We start from the raw sequence: 24,137 nt of genomic DNA, 5'->3' as shown, positions 1-24,137 counted from the left end.
TTTGGACCTCTTTGAGGATTTCGTTGGAAACGGGATTTCTGCATATAACGCTAGACAGAAGAATTGTCAGTAACTTCTTTCGGCTGCGTGTGTTCAACTCACAGAGTTGAACCTTACTTTAGACAGAGCAGATTTGAAACCCTCTTTTTCTTGAATTTCCAAGTGGAGATTTCAAGCGATTTTGGCCTATGGTAGAAAAGGAAATATCTTCGTATAAAAACTAGAGAGAATCATTCTCTGCAAACTCTTTGTAATGTGTGCGTTCCACTCACAGAGTTTAACTTTTGTTTTCATAGAGCAGATTGGAAACACTCTGTTTGTAAAGTCTGCAAGTGGATATTTGGACCTCTTTGAGGATTTCGTTGGAAACGGGATTTCTGCATATTACGCTGGACAGAAGAATTCTCAGTAACTTCTTTCGGCTGCGTGTGTTCAACTCACAGAGTTGAACCTTACTTTAGACAGAGCAGATTTGAAACCCTCTTTTTGTGGAATTTCCAAGTGGAGATTTCAAGCGATTTTGGGCCTACGGTAGAAAAGGAAATATCTTCGTATAAAAACTAGAGAGAATCATTCTCAGCAACCACTTTGGGATGTGTGAGTTCCACTCACAGTGTTTAACCTTTGTTTTCATAGAGCAGTCTGGAAACACTCTGTTTGTAAAGTCTGCAAGTGGATATTTGGACCTCTTTGAGGATTTCGTTGGAAACGGGATTTCTGCATATAACGCTACACAGAAGAATTCTCAGTAACTTCTTTGGGCTGCGTGTGTTCAACTCACAGAGTTGATCCTTCCTTTGGAAAGAGCTGATTTGAAACCCTCTTTTTGTGGAATTTCCAAGGGGAGATTTCAAGCGATTTGGGCCTACGGTAGAAAAGGAAATATCTTCGTATAAAAACTAGAGAGAATCATTCTCAGCAACCACTTTGGGATGTGTGAGTTCCACTCACAGAGTTTAACCTTTGTTTTCATAGAGCAGTTTGGAAACACTCTATTTGTAAAGTCTGCAAGTGGATATTTGGACCTCTTTGAGGATTTCGTTGGAAACGGGATTTCTGCATATAACGCTAGACAGAAGAATTGTCAGTAACTTCTTTCGGCTGCGTGTGTTCAACTCACAGAGTTGAACCTTACTTTAGACAGAGCAGATTTGAAACCCTCTTTTTCTTGAATTTCCAAGTGGAGATTTCAAGCGATTTGGGCCTACGGTAGAAAAGGAAATATCTTCGTATAAAAACTAGAGAGAATCATTCTCTGCAAACTGTTTGTAATGTGTGCGTTCCACTCACAGAGTTTAACTTTTGTTTTCATAGAGCGGATTGGAAACACTCTGTTTGTAAAGCCTGCAAGTGGATATTTGGACCTCTTTGAGGATATCGTTGGAAACGGGATTTCTGCATATAACGCTATAGAGAAGAATTGTCAGTAACTTTTTTCGGCTGCGTGTGTTCAACTCACAGAGTTGAACCTTACTTTAGACAGAGCAGATTTGAAACCCTCTTTTAGTGGAATTTCCAAGTGGAGATTTCAAGCGATTTTGGGCCTACGGTAGAAAAGGAAGTATCTTCGTATAAAAACTAGAGAGAATCATTCTCAGCAACCACTTTGAGATGTGTGAGTTCCACTCACAGTGTTTAACCTTTGTTTTCATAGAGCAGTCTGGAAACACTCTGTTTGTAAAGTCTGCAAGTGGATATTGAGACCTCTTTGAGGATTTCGTTGGAAACGGGATTTCTGCATATAACGCTACACAGAAGAATTCTCAGTAACTTCTTTGGGCTGCGTGTGTTCAACTGACAGAGTTGAACCTTCCTTTATTAATAGCAGATTTGAAACCCTCTTTTTGTGGAATTTCCAAGGGGAGATTTCAAGCGATTTGGGCCTACGGTAGAAAAGGAAATATCTTCGTATAAAAACTAGAGAGAATCATTCTCAGCAACCACTTTGGGATGTGTGAGTTCCACTCACACAGTTTAACCTTTGTTTTCATAGAGCAGTTTGGAAACACTCTGTTTGTAAAGCCTGCAAGTGGATATTTGGACCTCATTGAGGATTTCGTTGGAAAAGGGATTTCTGCATATAACGCTAGACAGAAGAATTCTCAGTAACTTCTTTGGGCTGCATGTGTTCAACTGACAGAGTTGAACCTTACTTTAGACAGAGCAGATTTGAAACCCTCTTTTAGTGGAATTTCCAAGTGGAGATTTCAAGCGACTTTGGGCCTACGGAAGAAAAGGAAATATCTTCTATAAAAACTAGAGAGAATCATTCCCAGCAACCACTTTGGGATGTGTGAGTTTCACTCACAGAGTTTAACCTTTGTGCTGATAGAGCAGTCAGGAAACACTCTGTTTGTAAAGCCTGCAATTGCATATTTGGAGCTCTTTGAGGATATCGTTGGAAACGGGATTTCTGCATATAACGCTAGACAGAAGAATTCTCAGTAACTTCTTTGGCCTGCGTGTGTTCAACTCACACAGTTGAACCTTCCTTTAGACAGAGCAGGTTTGAAACCCTCTTTTTGTGGAATTTGCAAGTGGAGATTTCAAGAGATTTGGGCCTATGGTAGAAAAGGAAATATCTTCATATAAAAACTAGAGGGAATCATTCTCAGCAAACACTTTGGGATATGTGCGTTCCACTCACAGAGTTTAACCTTTGTTTTCATAGAGCAGTTTGGAAACACTCTATTTGTAAAATCTGCAAGTGGATATTTGGACCTCTTTGAGGATTTTGTTGGAAACGGGATTTCTGCGTATAACGCTAGACAGAAGAATTGTCAGTAACTTCTTTGGGCTGCCTGTGTTCAACTCACAGAGTTGAACCTTACTTTAGACAGAGCAGATTTGAAACCCTCTTTTTCTTGAATTTCCAAGTGGAGATTTCAAGCGATTTGGGCCTACGGTAGAAAAGGAAATATCTTCGTATAAAAACTAGAGGGAATCATTCTCTGCAAACTCTTTGGGATGTGTGCGTTCCACTCACAGAGTTTAACCTATGTTTTCATAGAGCAGATTGGAAACACTCTGTTTGTAAAGTCTGCAAGTGGATATTTGGACCTCTTTGAGGATTTCGTTGGAAACGGGATTTCTGCATATAACGCTAGACAGAAGAATTGTCAGTAACTTCTTTCGGCTGCGTGTGTTCAACTCACAGAGTTGAACCTTACTTTAGACAGAGCAGATTTGAAACCCTCTTTTTGTGGAATTTCCAAGTGGAGATTTCAAGCGATTTTGGGCCTACGGTAGAAAAGGAAGTATCTTCGTATAAAAACTAGAGAGAATCATTCTCAGCAACCACTTTGAGATGTGTGAGTTCCACTCACAGTGTTTAACCTTTGTTTTCATAGAGCAGTCTGGAAACACTCTGTTTGTAAAGTCTGCAAGTGGATATTGAGACCTCTTTGAGGATTTCTTTGGAAACGGGATTTCTGCATATAACGCTACACAGAAGAATTCTCAGTAACTTCTTTGGGCTGCGTGTGTTCAACTCACAGAGTTGAACCTTCCTTTAGAAAGAGCAGATTTCAAACCCTCTTTTTGTGGAATTTCGAAGGGGAGATTTCAAGCGATTTGGGCCTACGGTAGAAAAGGAAATATCTTCGTATAAAAACTAGAGAGAATCATTCTCAGCAACCACTTTGGGATGTGTGAGTTCCACTCACAGAGTTTAACCTTTGTTTTCATAGAGCAGTTTGGAAACACTCTGTTTGTAAAGTCTGCAAGTGGATATTTGGACCTCTTTGAGGATTTCGTTGGAAACGGGATTTCTGCATATAACGCTACACAGAAGAATTCTCAGTAACTTCTTTGGGCTGCGTGTGTTCAACTCACAGAGTTGATCCTTCCTTTAGACAGAGCAGATTTGAAACCCTCTTTTTCTTGAATTTCCAAGTGGAGATTTCAAGCGATTTGGGCCTATGGTAGAAAAGGAAATATCTTCATTTAAAAACTAGAGGGAATCATTCTCAGCAAACACTTTGGGATATGTGCGTTCCTCTCACAGAGTTTAACCTTTGTTTTCATAGAGCAGTTTGGAAACACTCTATTTGTAAAATCTGCAAGTGGATATTTGGACCTCTTTGAGGATTTCGTTGGAAACGGGATTTCTGCGTGTAACGCTAGACAGAAGAATTGTCAGTAACTTCTTTGGGCTGCCTGTGTTCAACTCACAGAGTTGAACCTTACTTTAGACAGAGCAGATTTGAAACCCTCTTTTTCTTGAATTTCCAAGTGGAGATTTCAAGCGATTTGGGCCTACAGTAGAAAAGGAAATATCTTCGTATAAAAACTAGAGAGAATCATTCTCTGCAAACTCTTTGGGATGTGTGCGTTCCACTCACAGAGTTTAACTTTTGTTTTCATAGAGCAGATTGGAAACACTCTGTTTGTAAAGTCTGCAAGTGGATATTTGGACCTCTTTGAGGATTTCGTTGGAAACGGGATTTCTGCATATAACGCTAGACAGAAGAATTGTCAGTAACTTCTTTCGGCTGCGTGTGTTCAACTCACAGAGTTGAACCTTACTTTAGACAGAGCAGATTTGAAACCCTCTTTTTCTTGAATTTCCAAGTGGAGATTTCAAGCGATTTGGGCCTACGGTAGAAAAGGAAATATCTTCGTATAAAAACTAGAGAGAATCATTCTCTGCAAACTCTTTGTAATGTGTGCGTTCCACTCACAGAGTTTAACTTTTGTTTTCATAGAGCAGATTGGAAACACTCTGTTTGTAAAGTCTGCAAGTGGATATTTGGACCTCTTTGAGGATTTCGTTGGAAACGGGATTTCTGCATATTACGCTAGAGAGAAGAATTGTCAGTAACTTCTTTCGGCTGCGTGTGTTCAACTCACAGAGTTGAACCTTACTTTAGACAGAGCAGATTTGAAACCCTCTTTTTGTGGAATTTCCAAGTGGAGATTTCAAGCGATTTTGGGCCTACGGTAGAAAACGAAATATCTTCGTATAAAAACTAGAGAGAATCATTCTCAGCAACCACTTTGAGATGTGTGAGTTCCACTCACAGAGTTTAACCTTTGTGTTCATAGAGCAGTTTGGAAACACTCTGTATGTAAAGCCTGCAATTGGATATTTGGACCTCTTTGAAGATATCGTTGGAAACGGGATTCCTGCATATAACGCTACACAGAAGAATTCTCAGTAACTTCTTTGGCCTGCGTGTGTTCAACTCACAGAGTTGAACCTTCCTTTAGTCAGAGCAGATTTGAAACCCTCTTTTTGTGGAATTTCCAAGGGAAGATTTCAAGAGATTTGGGCCTACGGTAGAAAAGGAAATATCTTCATATAAAAACTAGAGAGAATCATTCTCAGCAATCACTTTGGGATGTGTGCGTTCCACTCACAGAGTTTAACCTTTGTTTTCATAGAGCAGTTTGGAAACACTCTGTTTGTAAAGTCTGCAAGTGGATATTGGGACCTCTTGGAGGATTTCGTTTGAAACGGGATTTCTGAATATAACGCTACACAGAAGAATTCTCAGTAACTTCTTTGGGCTGGGTGTGTTCAACTCACAGAGTTGAACCTTCCTCTAGAAAGAGCAGATTTGAAACCCTCTTTTTGTGGAATTTGCAAGTGGAGATTTCAAGCGATTTGGGCCTACGGTAGAAAAGGAAATATCTTCTATAAAAACTAGAGAGAATCATTCCCAGCAACCACTTTGGGATGTGTGAGTTCCACTCACAGAGTTTAACCTTTGTGCTCATAGAGCAGTTTGGAAACACTCTGTTTGTAAAGCCAGAAATTGCATATTTGGACCTCTTTGAGGATATCGTTGGAAACGGGATTTCTGCATATAAGGCTAGACAGAAGAATTCTCAGTAACTTCTTTGGCCTGCGTGTGTTCAACTCACACAGTTGAACCTTCCTTTAGACAGAGCAGATTTGAAACCCTCTTTTTGTGGAATTTGCAAGTGGAGATTTCAAGAGATTTGGGCCTATGGTAGAAAAGGAAATATCTTCATATAAAAACAAGAGGGAATCATTCTCAGCAAACACTTTGGGATGTGTGAGTTCCACTCACAGAGTTTAACCTTTGTTTTCATAGAGCAGTTTGGAAACACTCTATTTGTAAAATCTGCAAGTGGATATTTGGACCTCTTTGAGGATTTTGTTGGAAACGGGATTTCTGCGTATAACGCTAGACAGAAGAATTCTCAGTAACTTCTTTGGGCTGCATGTGTTCAACTGACAGAGTTGAACCTTCCTTTAGACAGAGCAGATTTGAAACCCTCTTTTAGTGGAATTTCCAAGTGGAGTTTTCAAGCGATTTTGGGCCTACGGAAGAAAAGGAAATATCTTCTATAAAAACTAGAGAGAATCATTCCCAGCAACCACTTTGGGATGTGTGAGTTCCACTCACAGAGTTTAACCTTTGTTTTCATAGAGCAGTTTGGAAACACTCTGTTTGTAAAGCCTGCAAGTGGATATTTGGACCTCATTGAGGATTTCGTTGGAAAAGGGATTTCTGCATATAACGCTAGACATAAGAATTCTCAGTAACTTCTTTGGGCTGCATGTGTTCAACTGACAGAGTTGAACCTTCCTTTAGACAGAGCAGATTTGAAACCCTCTTTTAGTGGAATTTCCAAGTGGAGTTTTCAAGCGACTTTGGGCCTACGGAAGAAAAGGAAATATCTTCTATAAAAACTAGAGAGAATCATTCCCAGCAACCACTTTGGGATGTGTGAGTTCCACTCACAGAGTTTAACCTTTGTTTTCATAGAGCAGTTTGGAAACACTCTGTTTGTAAAGCCTGCAAGTGGATATTTGGACCTCATTGAGGATTTCGTTGGAAAAGGGATTTCTGCATATAACGCTAGACAGAAGAATTCTCAGTAACTTCTTTGGGCTGCATGTGTTCAACTGACAGAGTTGAACCTTCCTTTAGACAGAGCAGATTTGAAACCTCTTTTTGTGGAATTTCCAAGTGGAGATTTCAAGCGATTTTGGGCCTACGGTAGAAAAGTAAATATCTTTGTATAAAAACTAGAGAGAATCATTCTCAGCAACCACTTTGGGATGTGTGAGTTCCACTCACAGTGTTTAACCTTTGTTTTCATAGAGCAGTCTGGAAACACTCTGTTTGTAAAGTCTGCAAGTGGATATTTGGACCTCTTTGAGGATTTCGTTGGAAACGGGATTTCTGCATATAACGCTACACAGAAGAATTCTCAGTAACTTCTTTGGGCTGCGTGTGTTCAACTCACAGAGTTGATCCTTCCTTTAGAAAGAGCAGATTTGAAACCGTCTTTTTGTGGAATTTCCAAGTGGAGATTTCAAGCGATTTGGGCCTACGGTAGAAAACGAAATATCTTCGTATAAAAACTAGAGAGAATCATTCTCATCAACCACTTTGGGATGTGTGAGTTCCACTCACAGAGTTTAACCTTTGTTTTCATAGAGCAGTTTGGAAACACTCTGTTTGTAAAGCCTGCAATTGGATATTTGGACCTCTTTGAGGATATCGTTGGAAACGGGATTTCTGCATTTAACGCTAGACAGAAGAATTCTCAGTAACTTCTTTGGCCTGCGTGGGTTCAACTCACAGAGTTGAACCTTCCTTTAGACAGAGCAGATTTGAAACCCTCTTTTTCTTGAATTTCCAAGTGGAGATTTCAAGCGATTTGGGCCTATGGTAGAAAAGGAAATATCTTCATATAAAAACTAGAGGGAATCATTCTCAGCAAACACTTTGGGATGTGTGCGTTCCTCTCACAGAGTTTAACCTTTGTTTTCATAGAGCAGTTTGGAAACACTCTATTTGTAAAATCTGCAAGTGGATATTTGGACCTCTTGGAGGATTTCGTTGGAAACGGGATTTCTGCGTGTAACGCTAGACAGAAGAATTGTCAGTAACTTCTTTGGGCTGCCTGTGTTCAACTCACAGAGTTGAACCTTACTTTAGACAGAGCAGATTTGAAACCCTCTTTTTCTTGAATTTCCAAGTGGAGATTTCAAGCGATTTGGGCCTACGGTAGAAAAGGAAATATCTTCGTATAAAAACTACAGAGAATCATTCCCTGCAAACTCTTTGGGATGTGTGCATTCCACTCACAGAGTTTAACTTTTGTTTTCATAGAGCAGATTGGAAACACTCTGTTTGTAAAGTCTGCAAGTGGATATTTGGACCTCTTTGAGGATTTCGTTGGAAACGGGATTTCTGCATATAACGCTAGACAGAAGAATTGTCAGTAACTTCTTTCGGCTGCGTGTGTTCAACTCACAGAGTTGAACCTTACTTTAGACAGAGCAGATTTGAAACCCTCTTTTTCTTGAATTTCCAAGTGGAGATTTCAAGCGATTTGGGCCTACGGTAGAAAAGGAAATATCTTCGTATAAAAACTAGAGAGAATCATTCTCTGCAAATTCTTTGTAATGTGTGCGTTCCACTCACAGAGTTTAACTTTTGTTTTCATAGAGCAGATTGGAAACACTCTGTTTGTAAAGTCTGCAAGTGGATATTTGGACCTCTTTGAGGATTTCGTTGGAAACGGGATTTCTGCATATAACGCTAGAGAGAAGAATTGTCAGTAACTTCTTTCGGCTGCGTGTGTTCAACTCACAGAGTTGAACCTTACTTTAGACAGAGCAGATTTGAAACCCTCTTTTTGTGGAATTTCCAAGTGGAGATTTCAAGCGATTTTGGGCCTACGGTAGAAAAAGAAATATCTTCGTATAAAAACTAGAGAGAATCATTCTCAGCAACCACTTTGAGATGTGTGAGTTCCACTCACAGAGTTTAACCTTTGTGTTCATAGAGCAGTTTGGAAACACTCTGTATGTAAAGCCTGCAATTGGATATTTGGACCTCTTTGAGGATATCGTTGGAAACGGGATTCCTGCATATAACGCTAGACAGAAGAATTCTCAGTAACTTCTTTGGCCTGCGTGTGTTCAACTCACAGAGTTGAACCTTCCTTTAGTCAGAGCAGATTTGAAACCCTCTTTTTGTGGAATTTCCAAGGGAAGATTTCAAGAGATTTGGGCCTACGGTAGAAAAGGAAATATCTTCATATAAAAACTAGAGAGAATCATTCTCAGCAATCACTTTGGGATGTGTGCGTTCCACTCACAGAGTTTAACCTTTGTTTTCATAGAGCAGTTTGGAAACACTCTGTTTGTAAAGTCTGCAAGTGGATATTGGGACCTCTTGGAGGATTTCGTTTGAAACGGGATTTCTGAATATAACGCTACACAGAAGAATTCTCAGTAACTTCTTTGGGCTGGGTGTGTTCAACTCACAGAGTTGAACCTTCCTCTAGAAAGAGCAGATTTGAAACCCTCTTTTTGTGGAATTTGCAAGTGGAGATTTCAAGCGATTTGGGCCTACGGTAGAAAAGGAAATATCTTCTATAAAAACTAGAGAGAATCATTCCCAGCAACCACTTTGGGATGTGTGAGTTCCACTCACAGAGTTTAACCTTTGTGCTCATAGAGCAGTTTGGAAACACTCTGTTTGTAAAGCCAGAAATTGCATATTTGGACCTCTTTGAGGATATCGTTGGAAACGGGATTTCTGCATATAAGGCTAGACAGAAGAATTCTCAGTAACTTCTTTGGCCTGCGTGTGTTCAACTCACACAGTTGAACCTTCCTTTAGACAGAGCAGATTTGAAACCCTCTTTTTGTGGAATTTGCAAGTGGAGATTTCAAGAGATTTGGGCCTATGGTAGAAAAGGAAATATCTTCATATAAAAACAAGAGGGAATCATTCTCAGCAAACACTTTGGGATGTGTGAGTTCCACTCACAGAGTTTAACCTTTGTTTTCATAGAGCAGTTTGGAAACACTCTATTTGTAAAATCTGCAAGTGGATATTTGGACCTCTTTGAGGATTTTGTTGGAAACGGGATTTCTGCGTATAACGCTAGACAGAAGAATTCTCAGTAACTTCTTTGGGCTGCATGTGTTCAACTGACAGAGTTGAACCTTCCTTTAGACAGAGCAGATTTGAAACCCTCTTTTAGTGGAATTTCCAAGTGGAGTTTTCAAGCGATTTTGGGCCTACGGAAGAAAAGGAAATATCTTCTATAAAAACTAGAGAGAATCATTCCCAGCAACCACTTTGGGATGTGTGAGTTCCACTCACAGAGTTTAACCTTTGTTTTCATAGAGCAGTTTGGAAACACTCTGTTTGTAAAGCCTGCAAGTGGATATTTGGACCTCATTGAGGATTTCGTTGGAAAAGGGATTTCTGCATATAACGCTAGACATAAGAATTCTCAGTAACTTCTTTGGGCTGCATGTGTTCAACTGACAGAGTTGAACCTTCCTTTAGACAGAGCAGATTTGAAACCCTCTTTTAGTGGAATTTCCAAGTGGAGTTTTCAAGCGACTTTGGGCCTACGGAAGAAAAGGAAATATCTTCTATAAAAACTAGAGAGAATCATTCCCAGCAACCACTTTGGGATGTGTGAGTTCCACTCACAGAGTTTAACCTTTGTTTTCATAGAGCAGTTTGGAAACACTCTGTTTGTAAAGCCTGCAAGTGGATATTTGGACCTCATTGAGGATTTCGTTGGAAAAGGGATTTCTGCATATAACGCTAGACAGAAGAATTCTCAGTAACTTCTTTGGGCTGCATGTGTTCAACTGACAGAGTTGAACCTTCCTTTAGACAGAGCAGATTTGAAACCTCTTTTTGTGGAATTTCCAAGTGGAGATTTCAAGCGATTTTGGGCCTACGGTAGAAAAGTAAATATCTTTGTATAAAAACTAGAGAGAATCATTCTCAGCAACCACTTTGGGATGTGTGAGTTCCACTCACAGTGTTTAACCTTTGTTTTCATAGAGCAGTCTGGAAACACTCTGTTTGTAAAGTCTGCAAGTGGATATTTGGACCTCTTTGAGGATTTCGTTGGAAACGGGATTTCTGCATATAACGCTACACAGAAGAATTCTCAGTAACTTCTTTGGGCTGCGTGTGTTCAACTCACAGAGTTGATCCTTCCTTTAGAAAGAGCAGATTTGAAACCGTCTTTTTGTGGAATTTCCAAGTGGAGATTTCAAGCGATTTGGGCCTACGGTAGAAAACGAAATATCTTCGTATAAAAACTAGAGAGAATCATTCTCATCAACCACTTTGGGATGTGTGAGTTCCACTCACAGAGTTTAACCTTTGTTTTCATAGAGCAGTTTGGAAACACTCTGTTTGTAAAGCCTGCAATTGGATATTTGGACCTCTTTGAGGATATCGTTGGAAACGGGATTTCTGCATTTAACGCTAGACAGAAGAATTCTCAGTAACTTCTTTGGCCTGCGTGGGTTCAACTCACAGAGTTGAACCTTCCTTTAGACAGAGCAGATTTGAAACCCTCTTTTTCTTGAATTTCCAAGTGGAGATTTCAAGCGATTTGGGCCTATGGTAGAAAAGGAAATATCTTCATATAAAAACTAGAGGGAATCATTCTCAGCAAACACTTTGGGATGTGTGCGTTCCTCTCACAGAGTTTAACCTTTGTTTTCATAGAGCAGTTTGGAAACACTCTATTTGTAAAATCTGCAAGTGGATATTTGGACCTCTTGGAGGATTTCGTTGGAAACGGGATTTCTGCGTGTAACGCTAGACAGAAGAATTGTCAGTAACTTCTTTGGGCTGCCTGTGTTCAACTCACAGAGTTGAACCTTACTTTAGACAGAGCAGATTTGAAACCCTCTTTTTCTTGAATTTCCAAGTGGAGATTTCAAGCGATTTGGGCCTACGGTAGAAAAGGAAATATCTTCGTATAAAAACTACAGAGAATCATTCCCTGCAAACTCTTTGGGATGTGTGCATTCCACTCACAGAGTTTAACTTTTGTTTTCATAGAGCAGATTGGAAACACTCTGTTTGTAAAGTCTGCAAGTGGATATTTGGACCTCTTTGAGGATTTCGTTGGAAACGGGATTTCTGCATATAACGCTAGACAGAAGAATTGTCAGTAACTTCTTTCGGCTGCGTGTGTTCAACTCACAGAGTTGAACCTTACTTTAGACAGAGCAGATTTGAAACCCTCTTTTTCTTGAATTTCCAAGTGGAGATTTCAAGCGATTTGGGCCTACGGTAGAAAAGGAAATATCTTCGTATAAAAACTAGAGAGAATCATTCTCTGCAAATTCTTTGTAATGTGTGCGTTCCACTCACAGAGTTTAACTTTTGTTTTCATAGAGCAGATTGGAAACACTCTGTTTGTAAAGTCTGCAAGTGGATATTTGGACCTCTTTGAGGATTTCGTTGGAAACGGGATTTCTGCATATAACGCTAGAGAGAAGAATTGTCAGTAACTTCTTTCGGCTGCGTGTGTTCAACTCACAGAGTTGAACCTTACTTTAGACAGAGCAGATTTGAAACCCTCTTTTTGTGGAATTTCCAAGTGGAGATTTCAAGCGATTTTGGGCCTACGGTAGAAAAAGAAATATCTTCGTATAAAAACTAGAGAGAATCATTCTCAGCAACCACTTTGAGATGTGTGAGTTCCACTCACAGAGTTTAACCTTTGTGTTCATAGAGCAGTTTGGAAACACTCTGTATGTAAAGCCTGCAATTGGATATTTGGACCTCTTTGAGGATATCGTTGGAAACGGGATTCCTGCATATAACGCTAGACAGAAGAATTCTCAGTAACTTCTTTGGCCTGCGTGTGTTCAACTCACAGAGTTGAACCTTCCTTTAGTCAGAGCAGATTTGAAACCCTCTTTTTGTGGAATTTCCAAGGGAAGATTTCAAGAGATTTGGGCCTACGGTAGAAAAGGAAATATCTTCATATAAAAACTAGAGAGAATCATTCTCAGCAATCACTTTGGGATGTGTGCGTTCCACTCACAGAGTTTAACCTTTGTTTTCATAGAGCAGTTTGGAAACACTCTGTTTGTAAAGTCTGCAAGTGGATATTGGGACCTCTTGGAGGATTTCGTTTGAAACGGGATTTCTGCATATAACGCTACACAGAAGAATTCTCAGTAACTTCTTTGGGCTGGGTGTGTTCAACTCACAGAGTTGAACCTTCCTTTAGAAAGAGCAGATTTGAAACCCTCTTTTTGTGGAATTTCCAAGTGGAGATTTCAAGCGATTTGGGCCTACGGTAGAAAAGGAAATATCTTCGTATAAAAACTAGAGAGAATCATTCCCAGCAACCACTTTGGGATGTGTGCGTTCCACTCACAGAGTTTAACCTTTGTTTTCATAGAGCAGTTTGGAAACACTCTGTTTGTAAAGTCTGCAAGTGGATATTTGGACCTCTTTGAGGATTTTGTTGGAAACGGGATTTCTGCATATAACGCTACACAGAAGAATTCTCAGTAACTTCTTTGGGCTGCGTGTGTTCAACTCACAGAGTTGAACCTTCCTTTAGACAGAGCAGATTTGAAACCCTCTTTTTGTGGAATTTCCAAGGGGAGATTTCAAGCGATTTGGGCCTACGGTAGAAAAGGAAATATCTTCGCATAAAAACTAGAGAGAATCATTCTCAGCAACCACTTTGGGATGTGTGAGTTCCACTCACAGAGTTTAACCTTTGTTTTCATAGAGCAGTTTGGAAACACTCTGTTTGTAAAGCCTGCAAGTGGATATTTGGACCTCATTGAGGATTTCGTTGGAAAAGGGATTTCTGCATATAACGCTAGACAGAAGAATTCTCAGTAACTTCTTTGGGCTGCATGTGTTCAACTGACAGAGTTGAACCTCCCTTTAGACAGAGCAGATTTGAAACCCTCTTTTAGTGGAATTTCCAAGTGGAGATTTCAAGCGACTTTGGGCCTACGGAAGAAAAGGAAATATCTTCTATAAAAACTAGAGAGAATCATTCCCAGCAACCACTTTGGGATGTGTGAGTTCCACTCACAGAGTTTAACCTTTGTGCTCATAGAGCAGTTTGGAAACACTCTGTTTGTAAAGCCTGCAATTGCATATTTGGACCTCTTTGAGGATATCGTTGGAAACGGGATTTCTGCATATAACGCTAGACAGAAGAATTCTCAGTAACTTCTTTGGCCTGCGTGTGTTCACCTCACACAGTTGAACCTTCCTTTAGACAGAGCAGATTTGAAACCCTCTTTTTGTGGAATTTCCAAGATGAGATTTCAAGCGATTTTGGGCCTACGGTAGAAAAGGAAATATCTTCGTATAAAAACTAGAGAGAATCATTCTCAGCAACCACTTTGGGATGTGTAAGTTCCACTCACAGTGTTTAACGTTTGTTTTCATAGAGCAGTCTGGAAACACTCTGTTTGTAAAGTCTGCAAGTGGATATTTGGACCTCTTTGAGGATTTCGTTGGAAAAGGGATTTCTGCATATAACGCTAGACAGAAGAATTCTCAGTAACTTCTTTGGGCTGCATGTGTTCAACTGACAGAGTTGAACCTTACTTTAGACAGAGCAGATTTGAAACCCTCTTTTTGTGGAATTTCCAAGTGGAGATTTCAATCGACTTTGGGCCTACGGTTGAAAAGGAAGTATCTTCGTATAAAAACTAGAGAGAATCATTCTCAGCAACCACTTTGAGATGTGTGAGTTCCACTCACAGTGTTTAACCTTTGTTTTCATAGAGCAGTCTGGAAACACTCTGTTTGTAAAGTCTGCAAGTGGATATTGAGACCTCTTTGAGGATTTCGTTGGAAACGGGATTTCTGCATATAACGCTACACAGAAGAATTCTCAGTAACTTCTTTGGGCTGCGTGTGTTCAACTCACAGAGTTGAACCATCCTTTAGAAAGAGCAGATTTGAAACCCTCTTTTTGTGGAATTTCCAAGGGGAGATTTCAAGCGATTTGGGCCTACGGTAGAAAAGGAAATATCTTCGTATAAAAACTAGAGAGAATCATTCTCAGCAACCACTTTGGGATGTGTGAGTTCCACTCACAGAGTTTAACCTTTGTTTTCATAGAGCAGTTTGGAAACACTCTGTTTGTAAAGTCTGCAAGTGGATATTTGGACCTCTTTGAGGATTTTGTTGGAAACGGGATTTCTGCATATAACGCTAGACAGAAGAATTGTCAGTAACTTCTTTGGGCTGCGTGTGTTCAACTCACAGAGTTGAACCTTACTTTAGACAGAGCAGATTTTAAACCCTCTTTTTGAGGAATTTCCAAGTGGAGATTTCAAGCGATTTTGGGCCTACGGTAGAAAAGGAAATATCTTCATATAAAAACTAGAGGGAATCATTCTCAGCAAACACTTTGGGATGTGTGCGTTCCACTCACAGAGTTTAACCTTTGTTTTCATAGAGCAGTTTGGAAACACTCTATTTGTAAAATCTGCAAGTGGATATTTGGACCTCTTTGAGGATTTTGTTGGAAACGGGATTTCTGCGTATAACGCTAGACAGAAGAATTGTCAGTAACTTCTTTGGGCTGCCTGTGTTCAACTCACAGAGTTGAACCTTACTTTAGACAGAGCAGATTTGAAACCCTCTTTTTCTTGAATTTCCAAGTGGAGATTTCAAGCGATTTGGGCCTACGGTAGAAAAGGAAATATCTTCGTATAAAAACTAGAGGGAATCATTCTCTGCAAACTCTTTGGGATGTGTGCGTTCCACTCACAGAGTTTAACCTTTGTTTTCATAGAGCAGATTGGAAACACTCTGTTTGTAAAGTCTGCAAGTGGATATTTGGACCTCTTTGAGGATTTCGTTGGAAACGGGATTTCTGCATATAACGCTAGACAGAAGAATTGTCAGTAACTTCTTTCGGCTGCGTGTGTTCAACTCACAGAGTTGAACCTTACTTTAGACAGAGCAGATTTGAAACCCTCTTTTTGTGGAATTTCCAAGTGGAGATTTCAAGCGATTTTGGGCCTACGGTAGAAAAGGAAGTATCTTCGTATAAAAACTAGAGAGAATCATTCTCAGCAACCACTTTGAGATGTGTGAGTTCCACTCACAGTGTTTAACCTTTGTTTTCATAGAGCAGTCTGGAAACACTCTGTTTGTAAAGTCTGCAAGTGGATATTGAGACCTCTTTGAGGATTTCGTTGGAAACGGGATTTCTGCATATAACGCTACACAGAAGAATTCTCAGTAACTTCTTTGGGCTGCGTGTGTTCAACTCACAGAGTTGAACCTTCCTTTAGAAAGAGCAGATTTCAAACATTCTTTTTGTGGAATTTCCAAGGGGAGATTTCAAGCGATTTGGGCCTACGGTAGAAAAGGAAATATCTTCGTATAAAAACTAGAGAGAATCATTCTCAGCAACCACTTTGGGATGTGTGAGTTCCACTCACAGAGTTTAACCTTTGTTTTCATAGAGCAGTTTGGAAACACTCTGTTTGTAAAGCCTGCAAGTGGATATTTGGACCTCATTGAGGATTTCGTTGGAAACGGGATTTCTGCATATAACGCTAGACAGAAGAATTCTCAGTAACTTCTTTGGGCTGCATGTGTTCAACTGACAGAGTTGAACCTTACTTTAGACAGAGAAGATTTGAAACCCTCTTTTAGTGGAATTTCCAAATGGAGATTTCAAGCGACTTTGGGCCTACGGAAGAAAAGGAAATATCTTCTATAAAAACTAGAGAGAATCATTCTCAGCAACCACTTTGGGATGTGTGAGTTCCACTCACAGAGTTTAACCTTTGTGCTCATAGAGCAGTTTGGAAACACTCTGTTTGTAAAGCCTGCAATTGGATATTTGGACCTCTTTGAGGATATCGTTGGAAACGGGATTTCTGCATATAACGCTAGACAGAAGAATTCTCAGTAACTTCTTTGGCCTGCGTGTGTTCAACTCACAGAGTTGAACCTTACTTTAGACAGAGCAGATTTGAAACCCTCTTTTTCTTGAATTTCCAAGTGGAGATTTCAAGCGATTTGGGCCTACGGTAGAAAAGGAAATATCTTCGTATAAAAACTAGAGAGAATCATTCTCTGCAAACTCTTTGTAATGTGTGCGTTCCACTCACAGAGTTTAACCTATGTTTTCATAGAGCAGATTGGAAACACTCTGTTTGTAAAGTCTGCAAGTGGATATTTGGACGTCTTTTAGGATTTCGTTGGAAACGGGATTTCTGCATATAACGCTAGAGAGAAGAATTGTCAGTAACTTCTTTCAGCTGCGTGTGTTCAACTCACAGAGTTGAACCTTACTTTAGACAGAGCAGATTTGAAACCCTCTTTTTGTGGAGTTTCCAAGTGGAGATTTCAAGCGATTTTGGGCCTACGGTAGAAAAGGAAATATCTTCGTATAAAAACTATAGAGAATCATTCTCAGCAACCACTTTGAGATGTGTGAGTTCCACTCACAGAGTTTAACCTTTGTGTTCATAGAGCAGTTCGGAAACACTCTGTATGTAAAGCCTGCAATTGGATATTTAGACCTCTTTGAGGATATCGTTGGAAACGGGATTCCTGCATATAACGCTAGACAGAAGAATTCTCAGTAACTTCTTTGGCCTGTGTGTGTTCAACTCACAGAGTTGAACCTTCCTTTAGACAGAGCAGATTTGAAACCCTCTTTTTGTGGAATTTGCAAGTGGAGATTTCAAGAGATTTGGGCCTACGGTAGAAAAGGAAATATCTTCATATAAAAAGTAGAGAAAATCATTCTCAGCAATCACTATGGGATGTGTGCGTTCCACTCACAGAGTTTAACCTTTGTTTTCATAGAGCAGTTTGGAAACACTCTGTTTGTAAAGTCTGCAAGTGGATATTGGGACCTCTTTGAGGATTTCGTTTGAAACGGGATTTCTGCATATAACGCTACACAGAAGAATTCTCAGTAACTTCTTTGGGCTGCGTGTGTTCAACTCACAGAGTTGAACCTTCCTTTAGAAAGAGCAGATTTGAAACCCTCTTTTTGTGGAATTTCCAAGTGGAGATTTCAAGCGATTTGGGCCTACGGTAGAAAAGGAAATATCTTCGTATAAAAACTAGAGAGAATCATTCTCAGCAACCACTTTGGGATGCGTGCGTTCCACTCACAGAGTTTTACCTTTGTTTTCATAGAGCAGTTTGGAAACACTCTGTTTGTAAAGTCTGCAAGTGGATATTTGGACCTCTTTGAGGATTTTGTTGGAAACGGGATTTCTGCATATAACGCTACACAGAAGAATTCTCAGTAACTTCTTTGGGCTGCGTGTGTTCAACTCACAGAGTTGAACCTTCCTTTAGAAAGAGCAGATTTGAAACCCTCTTTTTGTGGAATTTCCAAGGGGAGATTTCAAGCGATTTGGGCCTACGGTAGAAAAGGAAATATCTTCGTATAAAAACTAGAGAGAATCATTCTCAGCAACCACTTTGGGATGTGTGAGTTCCACTCACAGAGTTTAACCTTTGTTTTCATAGAGCAGTTTGGAAACACTCTGTTTGTAAAGCCTGCAAGTGGATATTTGGACCTCATTGAGGATTTCGTTGGAAAAGGGATTTCTGCATATAACGCTAGACAGAAGAATGGTCAGTAACTTCTTTGGCCTGCGTGTGTTCAACTCACACAGTTGAACCTTCCTTTAGACAGAGCAGATTTGAAACCCTCTTTTTGTGGAATTTGCAAGTGGAGATTTCAAGAGATTTGGGCCTATGGTAGAAAAGGAAATATCTTCGTATAAAAACTAGAGAGAATCATTCTCTGCAAACTCTTTGGGATGTGTGCGTTCCACTCACAGAGTTTAACCTATGTTTTAATAGAGCAGATTGGAAACACTCTGTTTGTAAAGTCTGCAAGTGGATATTTGGACCTCTTTGAGGATTTCGTTGGAAACGGGATTTCTGCATATAACGCTAGAGAGAAGAATTGTCAGTAACTTCTTTCGGCTGCGTGTGTTCAACTCACAGAGTTGAACCTTACTTTAGACAGAGCAGATTTGAAACCCTCTTTTTGTGGAATTTCCAAGTGGAGATTTCAAGCGATTTTGGGCCTACGGTAGAAAAGTAAATATCTTTGTATAAAAACTAGAGAGAATCATTCTCAGCAACCACTTTGGGATGTGTGAGTTCCACTCACAGTGTTTAACCTTTGTTTTCATAGAGCAGTCTGGAAACACTCTGTTTGTAAAGTCTGCAAGTGGATATTTGGACCTCTTTGAGGATTTCGTTGGAAACGGGATTTCTGCATATAACGCTACACAGAAGAATTCTCAGTAACTTCTTTGGGCTGCGTGTGTTCAACTCACAGAGTTGATCCTTCCTTTAGAATGAGCAGATTTGAAACCGTCTTTTTGTGGAATTTCCAAGTGGAGATTTCAAGCGATTTGGGCCTACGGTTGAAAACGAAATATCTTCGTATAAAAACTAGAGAGAATCATTCTCATCAACCACTTTGGGATGTGTGAGTTCCACTCACAGAGTTTAACCGTTGTGCTCATAGAGCAGTTTGGAAACACTCTGTTTGTAAAGCCTGCAATTGGATATTTGGACCTCTTTGAGGATATCGTTTGAAACGGGATTTCTGCATATAACGCTAGACAGAAGAATTCTCAGTAACTTCTTTGGCCTGCGTGTGTTCAACTCACAGAGTTGAACCTTCCTTTAGACAGAGCAGATTTGAAACCCTCTTTTTCTTGAATTTCCAAGTGGAGATTTCAAGCGATTTGGGCCTATGGTAGAAAAGGAAATATCTTCATATAAAAACTAGAGGGAATCATTCTCAGCAAACACTTTGGGATATGTGCGTTCCTCTCACAGAGTTTAACCTTTGTTTTCATAGAGCAGTTTGGAAACACTCTATTTGTAAAATATGCAAGTGGATATTTGGACCTCTTGGAGGATTTCGTTGGAAACGGGATTTCTGCGTGTAACGCTAGACAGAAGAATTGTCAGTAACTTCTTTGGGCTGCCTGTGTTCAACTCACAGAGTTGAACCTTACTTTAGACAGAGCAGATTTGAAACCCTCTTTTTCTTGAATTTCCAAGTGGAGATTTCAAGCGATTTGGGCCTACAGTAGAAAAGGAAATATCTTCGTATAAAAACTAGAGAGAATCATTCTCTGCAAACTCTTTGGGATGTGTGCGTTGCACTCACAGAGTTTAACTTTTGTTTTCATAGAGCAGATTGGAAACACTCTGTTTGTAAAGTCTGCAAGTGGATATTTGGACCTCTTTGAGGATTTCGTTGGAAACGGGATTTCTGCATATAACGCCAGACAGAAGAATTGTCAGTAACTTCTTTCGGCTGCGTGTGTTCAACTCACAGAGTTGAACCTTACTTTAGACAGAGCAGATTTGAAACCCTCTTTTTCTTGAATTTCCAAGTGGAGATTTCAAGCGATTTGGGCCTACGGTAGAAAAGGAAATATCTTCGTATAAAAACTAGAGAGAATCATTCTCTGCAAACTCTTTGTAATGTGTGCGTTCCACTCACAGAGTTTAACTTTTGTTTTCATAGAGCAGATTGGAAACACTCTGTTTGTAAAGTCTGCAAGTGGATATTTGGACCTCTTTGAGGATTTCGTTGGAAACGGGATTTCTGCATATAACGCTAGAGAGAAGAATTGTCAGTAACTTCTTTCGGCTGCGTGTGTTCAACTCACAGAGTTGAACCTTACTTTAGACAGAGCAGATTTGAAACCCTCTTTTTGTGGAATTTCCAAGTGGAGATTTCAAGCGATTTTGGGCCTACGGTAGAAAAAGAAATATCTTCGTATAAAAACTAGAGAGAATCATTCTCAGCAACCACTTTGAGATGTGTGAGTTCCACTCACAGAGTTTAACCTTTGTGTTCATAGAGCAGTTTGGAAACACTCTGTATGTAAAGCCTGCAATTGGATATTTGGACCTCTTTGAGGATATCGTTGGAAACGGGATTCCTGCATATAACGCTAGACAGAAGAATTCTCAGTAACTTCTTTGGCCTGCGTGTGTTCAACTCACAGAGTTGAACCTTCCTTTAGTCAGAGCAGATTTGAAACCCTCTTTTTGTGGAATTTCCAAGGGAAGATTTCAAGAGATTTGGGCCTACGGTAGAAAAGGAAATATCTTCATATAAAAACTAGAGAGAATCATTCTCAGCAATCACTTTGGGATGTGTGCGTTCCACTCACAGAGTTTAACCTTTGTTTTCATAGAGCAGTTTGGAAACACTCTGTTTGTAAAGTCTGCAAGTGGATATTGGGACCTCTTGGAGGATTTCGTTTGAAACGGGATTTCTGCATATAACGCTACACAGAAGAATTCTCAGTAACTTCTTTGGGCTGGGTGTGTTCAACTCACAGAGTTGAACCTTCCTTTAGAAAGAGCAGATTTGAAACCCTCTTTTTGTGGAATTTCCAAGTGGAGATTTCAAGCGATTTGGGCCTACGGTAGAAAAGGAAATATCTTCGTATAAAAACTAGAGAGAATCATTCCCAGCAACCACTTTGGGATGTGTGCGTTCCACTCACAGAGTTTAACCTTTGTTTTCATAGAGCAGTTTGGAAACACTCTGTTTGTAAAGTCTGCAAGTGGATATTTGGACCTCTTTGAGGATTTTGTTGGAAACGGGATTTCTGCATATAACGCTACACAGAAGAATTCTCAGTAACTTCTTTGGGCTGCGTGTGTTCAACTCACAGAGTTGAACCTTCCTTTAGACAGAGCAGATTTGAAACCCTCTTTTTGTGGAATTTCCAAGGGGAGATTTCAAGCGATTTGGACCTACGGTAGAAAAGGAAATATCTTCGCATAAAAACTAGAGAGAATCATTCTCAGCAACCACTTTGGGATGTGTGAGTTCCACTCACAGAGTTTAACCTTTGTTTTCATAGAGCAGTTTGGAAACACTCTGTTTGTAAAGCCTGCAAGTGGATATTTGGACCTCATTGAGGATTTCGTTGGAAAAGGGATTTCTGCATATAACGCTAGACAGAAGAATTCTCAGTAACTTCTTTGGGCTGCATGTGTTCAACTGACAGAGTTGAACCTCCCTTTAGACAGAGCAGATTTGAAACCCTCTTTTAGTGGAATTTCCAAGTGGAGATTTCAAGCGACTTTGGGCCTACGGAAGAAAAGGAAATATCTTCTATAAAAACTAGAGAGAATCATTCCCAGCAACCACTTTGGGATGTGTGAGTTCCACTCACAGAGTTTAACCTTTGTGCTCATAGAGCAGTTTGGAAACACTCTGTTTGTAAAGCCTGCAATTGCATATTTGGACCTCTTTGAGGATATCGTTGGAAACGGGATTTCTGCATATAACGCTAGACAGAAGAATTCTCAGTAACTTCTTTGGCCTGCGTGTGTTCACCTCACACAGTTGAACCTTCCTTTAGACAGAGCAGATTTGAAACCCTCTTTTTGTGGAATTTCCAAGATGAGATTTCAAGCGATTTTGGGCCTACGGTAGAAAAGGAAATATCTTCGTATAAAAACTAGAGAGAATCATTCTCAGCAACCACTTTGGGATGTGTAAGTTCCACTCACAGTGTTTAACGTTTGTTTTCATAGAGCAGTCTGGAAACACTCTGTTTGTAAAGTCTGCAAGTGGATATTTGGACCTCTTTGAGGATTTCGTTGGAAAAGGGATTTCTGCATATAACGCTAGACAGAAGAATTCTCAGTAACTTCTTTGGGCTGCATGTGTTCAACTGACAGAGTTGAACCTTACTTTAGACAGAGCAGATTTGAAACCCTCTTTTTGTGGAATTTCCAAGTGGAGATTTCAATCGACTTTGGGCCTACGGTTGAAAAGGAAGTATCTTCGTATAAAAACTAGAGAGAATCATTCTCAGCAACCACTTTGAGATGTGTGAGTTCCACTCACAGTGTTTAACCTTTGTTTTCATAGAGCAGTCTGGAAACACTCTGTTTGTAAAGTCTGCAAGTGGATATTGAGACCTCTTTGAGGATTTCGTTGGAAACGGGATTTCTGCATATAACGCTACACAGAAGAATTCTCAGTAACTTCTTTGGGCTGCGTGTGTTCAACTCACAGAGTTGAACCATCCTTTAGAAAGAGCAGATTTGAAACCCTCTTTTTGTGGAATTTCCAAGGGGAGATTTCAAGCGATTTGGGCCTACGGTAGAAAAGGAAATATCTTCGTATAAAAACTAGAGAGAATCATTCTCAGCAACCACTTTGGGATGTGTGAGTTCCACTCACAGAGTTTAACCTTTGTTTTCATAGAGCAGTTTGGAAACACTCTGTTTGTAAATTCTGCAAGTGGATATTTGGACCTCTTTGAGGATTTTGTTGGAAACGGGATTTCTGCATATAACGCTAGACAGAAGAATTGTCAGTAACTTCTTTGGGCTGCGTGTGTTCAACTCACAGAGTTGAACCTTACTTTAGACAGAGCAGATTTTAAACCCTCTTTTTGAGGAATTTCCAAGTGGAGATTTCAAGCGATTTTGGGCCTACGGTAGAAAAGGAAATATCTTCATATAAAAACTAGAGGGAATCATTCTCAGCAAACACTTTGGGATGTGTGCGTTCCACTCACAGAGTTTAACCTTTGTTTTCATAGAGCAGTTTGGAAACACTCTATTTGTAAAATCTGCAAGTGGATATTTGGACCTCTTTGAGGATTTTGTTGGAAACGGGATTTCTGCGTATAACGCTAGACAGAAGAATTGTCAGTAACTTCTTTGGGCTGCCTGTGTTCAACTCACAGAGTTGAACCTTACTTTAGACAGAGCAGATTTGAAACCCTCTTTTTCTTGAATTTCCAAGTGGAGATTTCAAGCGATTTGGGCCTACGGTAGAAAAGGAAATATCTTCGTATAAAAACTAGAGGGAATCATTCTCTGCAAACTCTTTGGGATGTGTGCGTTCCACTCACAGAGTTTAACCTTTGTTTTCATAGAGCAGATTGGAAACACTCTGTTTGTAAAGTCTGCAAGTGGATATTTGGACCTCTTTGAGGATTTCGTTGGAAACGGGATTTCTGCATATAACGCTAGACAGAAGAATTGTCAGTAACTTCTTTCGGCTGCGTGTGTTCAACTCACAGAGTTGAACCTTACTTTAGACAGAGCAGATTTGAAACCCTCTTTTTGTGGAATTTCCAAGTGGAGATTTCAAGCGATTTTGGGCCTACGGTAGAAAAGGAAGTATCTTCGTATAAAAACTAGAGAGAATCATTCTCAGCAACCACTTTGAGATGTGTGAGTTCCACTCACAGTGTTTAACCTTTGTTTTCATAGAGCAGTCTGGAAACACTCTGTTTGTAAAGTCTGCAAGTGGATATTGAGACCTCTTTGAGGATTTCGTTGGAAACGGGATTTCTGCATATAACGCTA

The sequence above is a fragment of the Gorilla gorilla genome, chromosome 20, assembly GCF_029281585.2.
Source record: "Gorilla gorilla gorilla isolate KB3781 chromosome 20, NHGRI_mGorGor1-v2.1_pri, whole genome shotgun sequence".
Taxonomy (NCBI): Eukaryota; Metazoa; Chordata; class Mammalia; order Primates; family Hominidae; genus Gorilla; species Gorilla gorilla.
Note: the sequence above shows the minus strand (reverse complement) of the source record.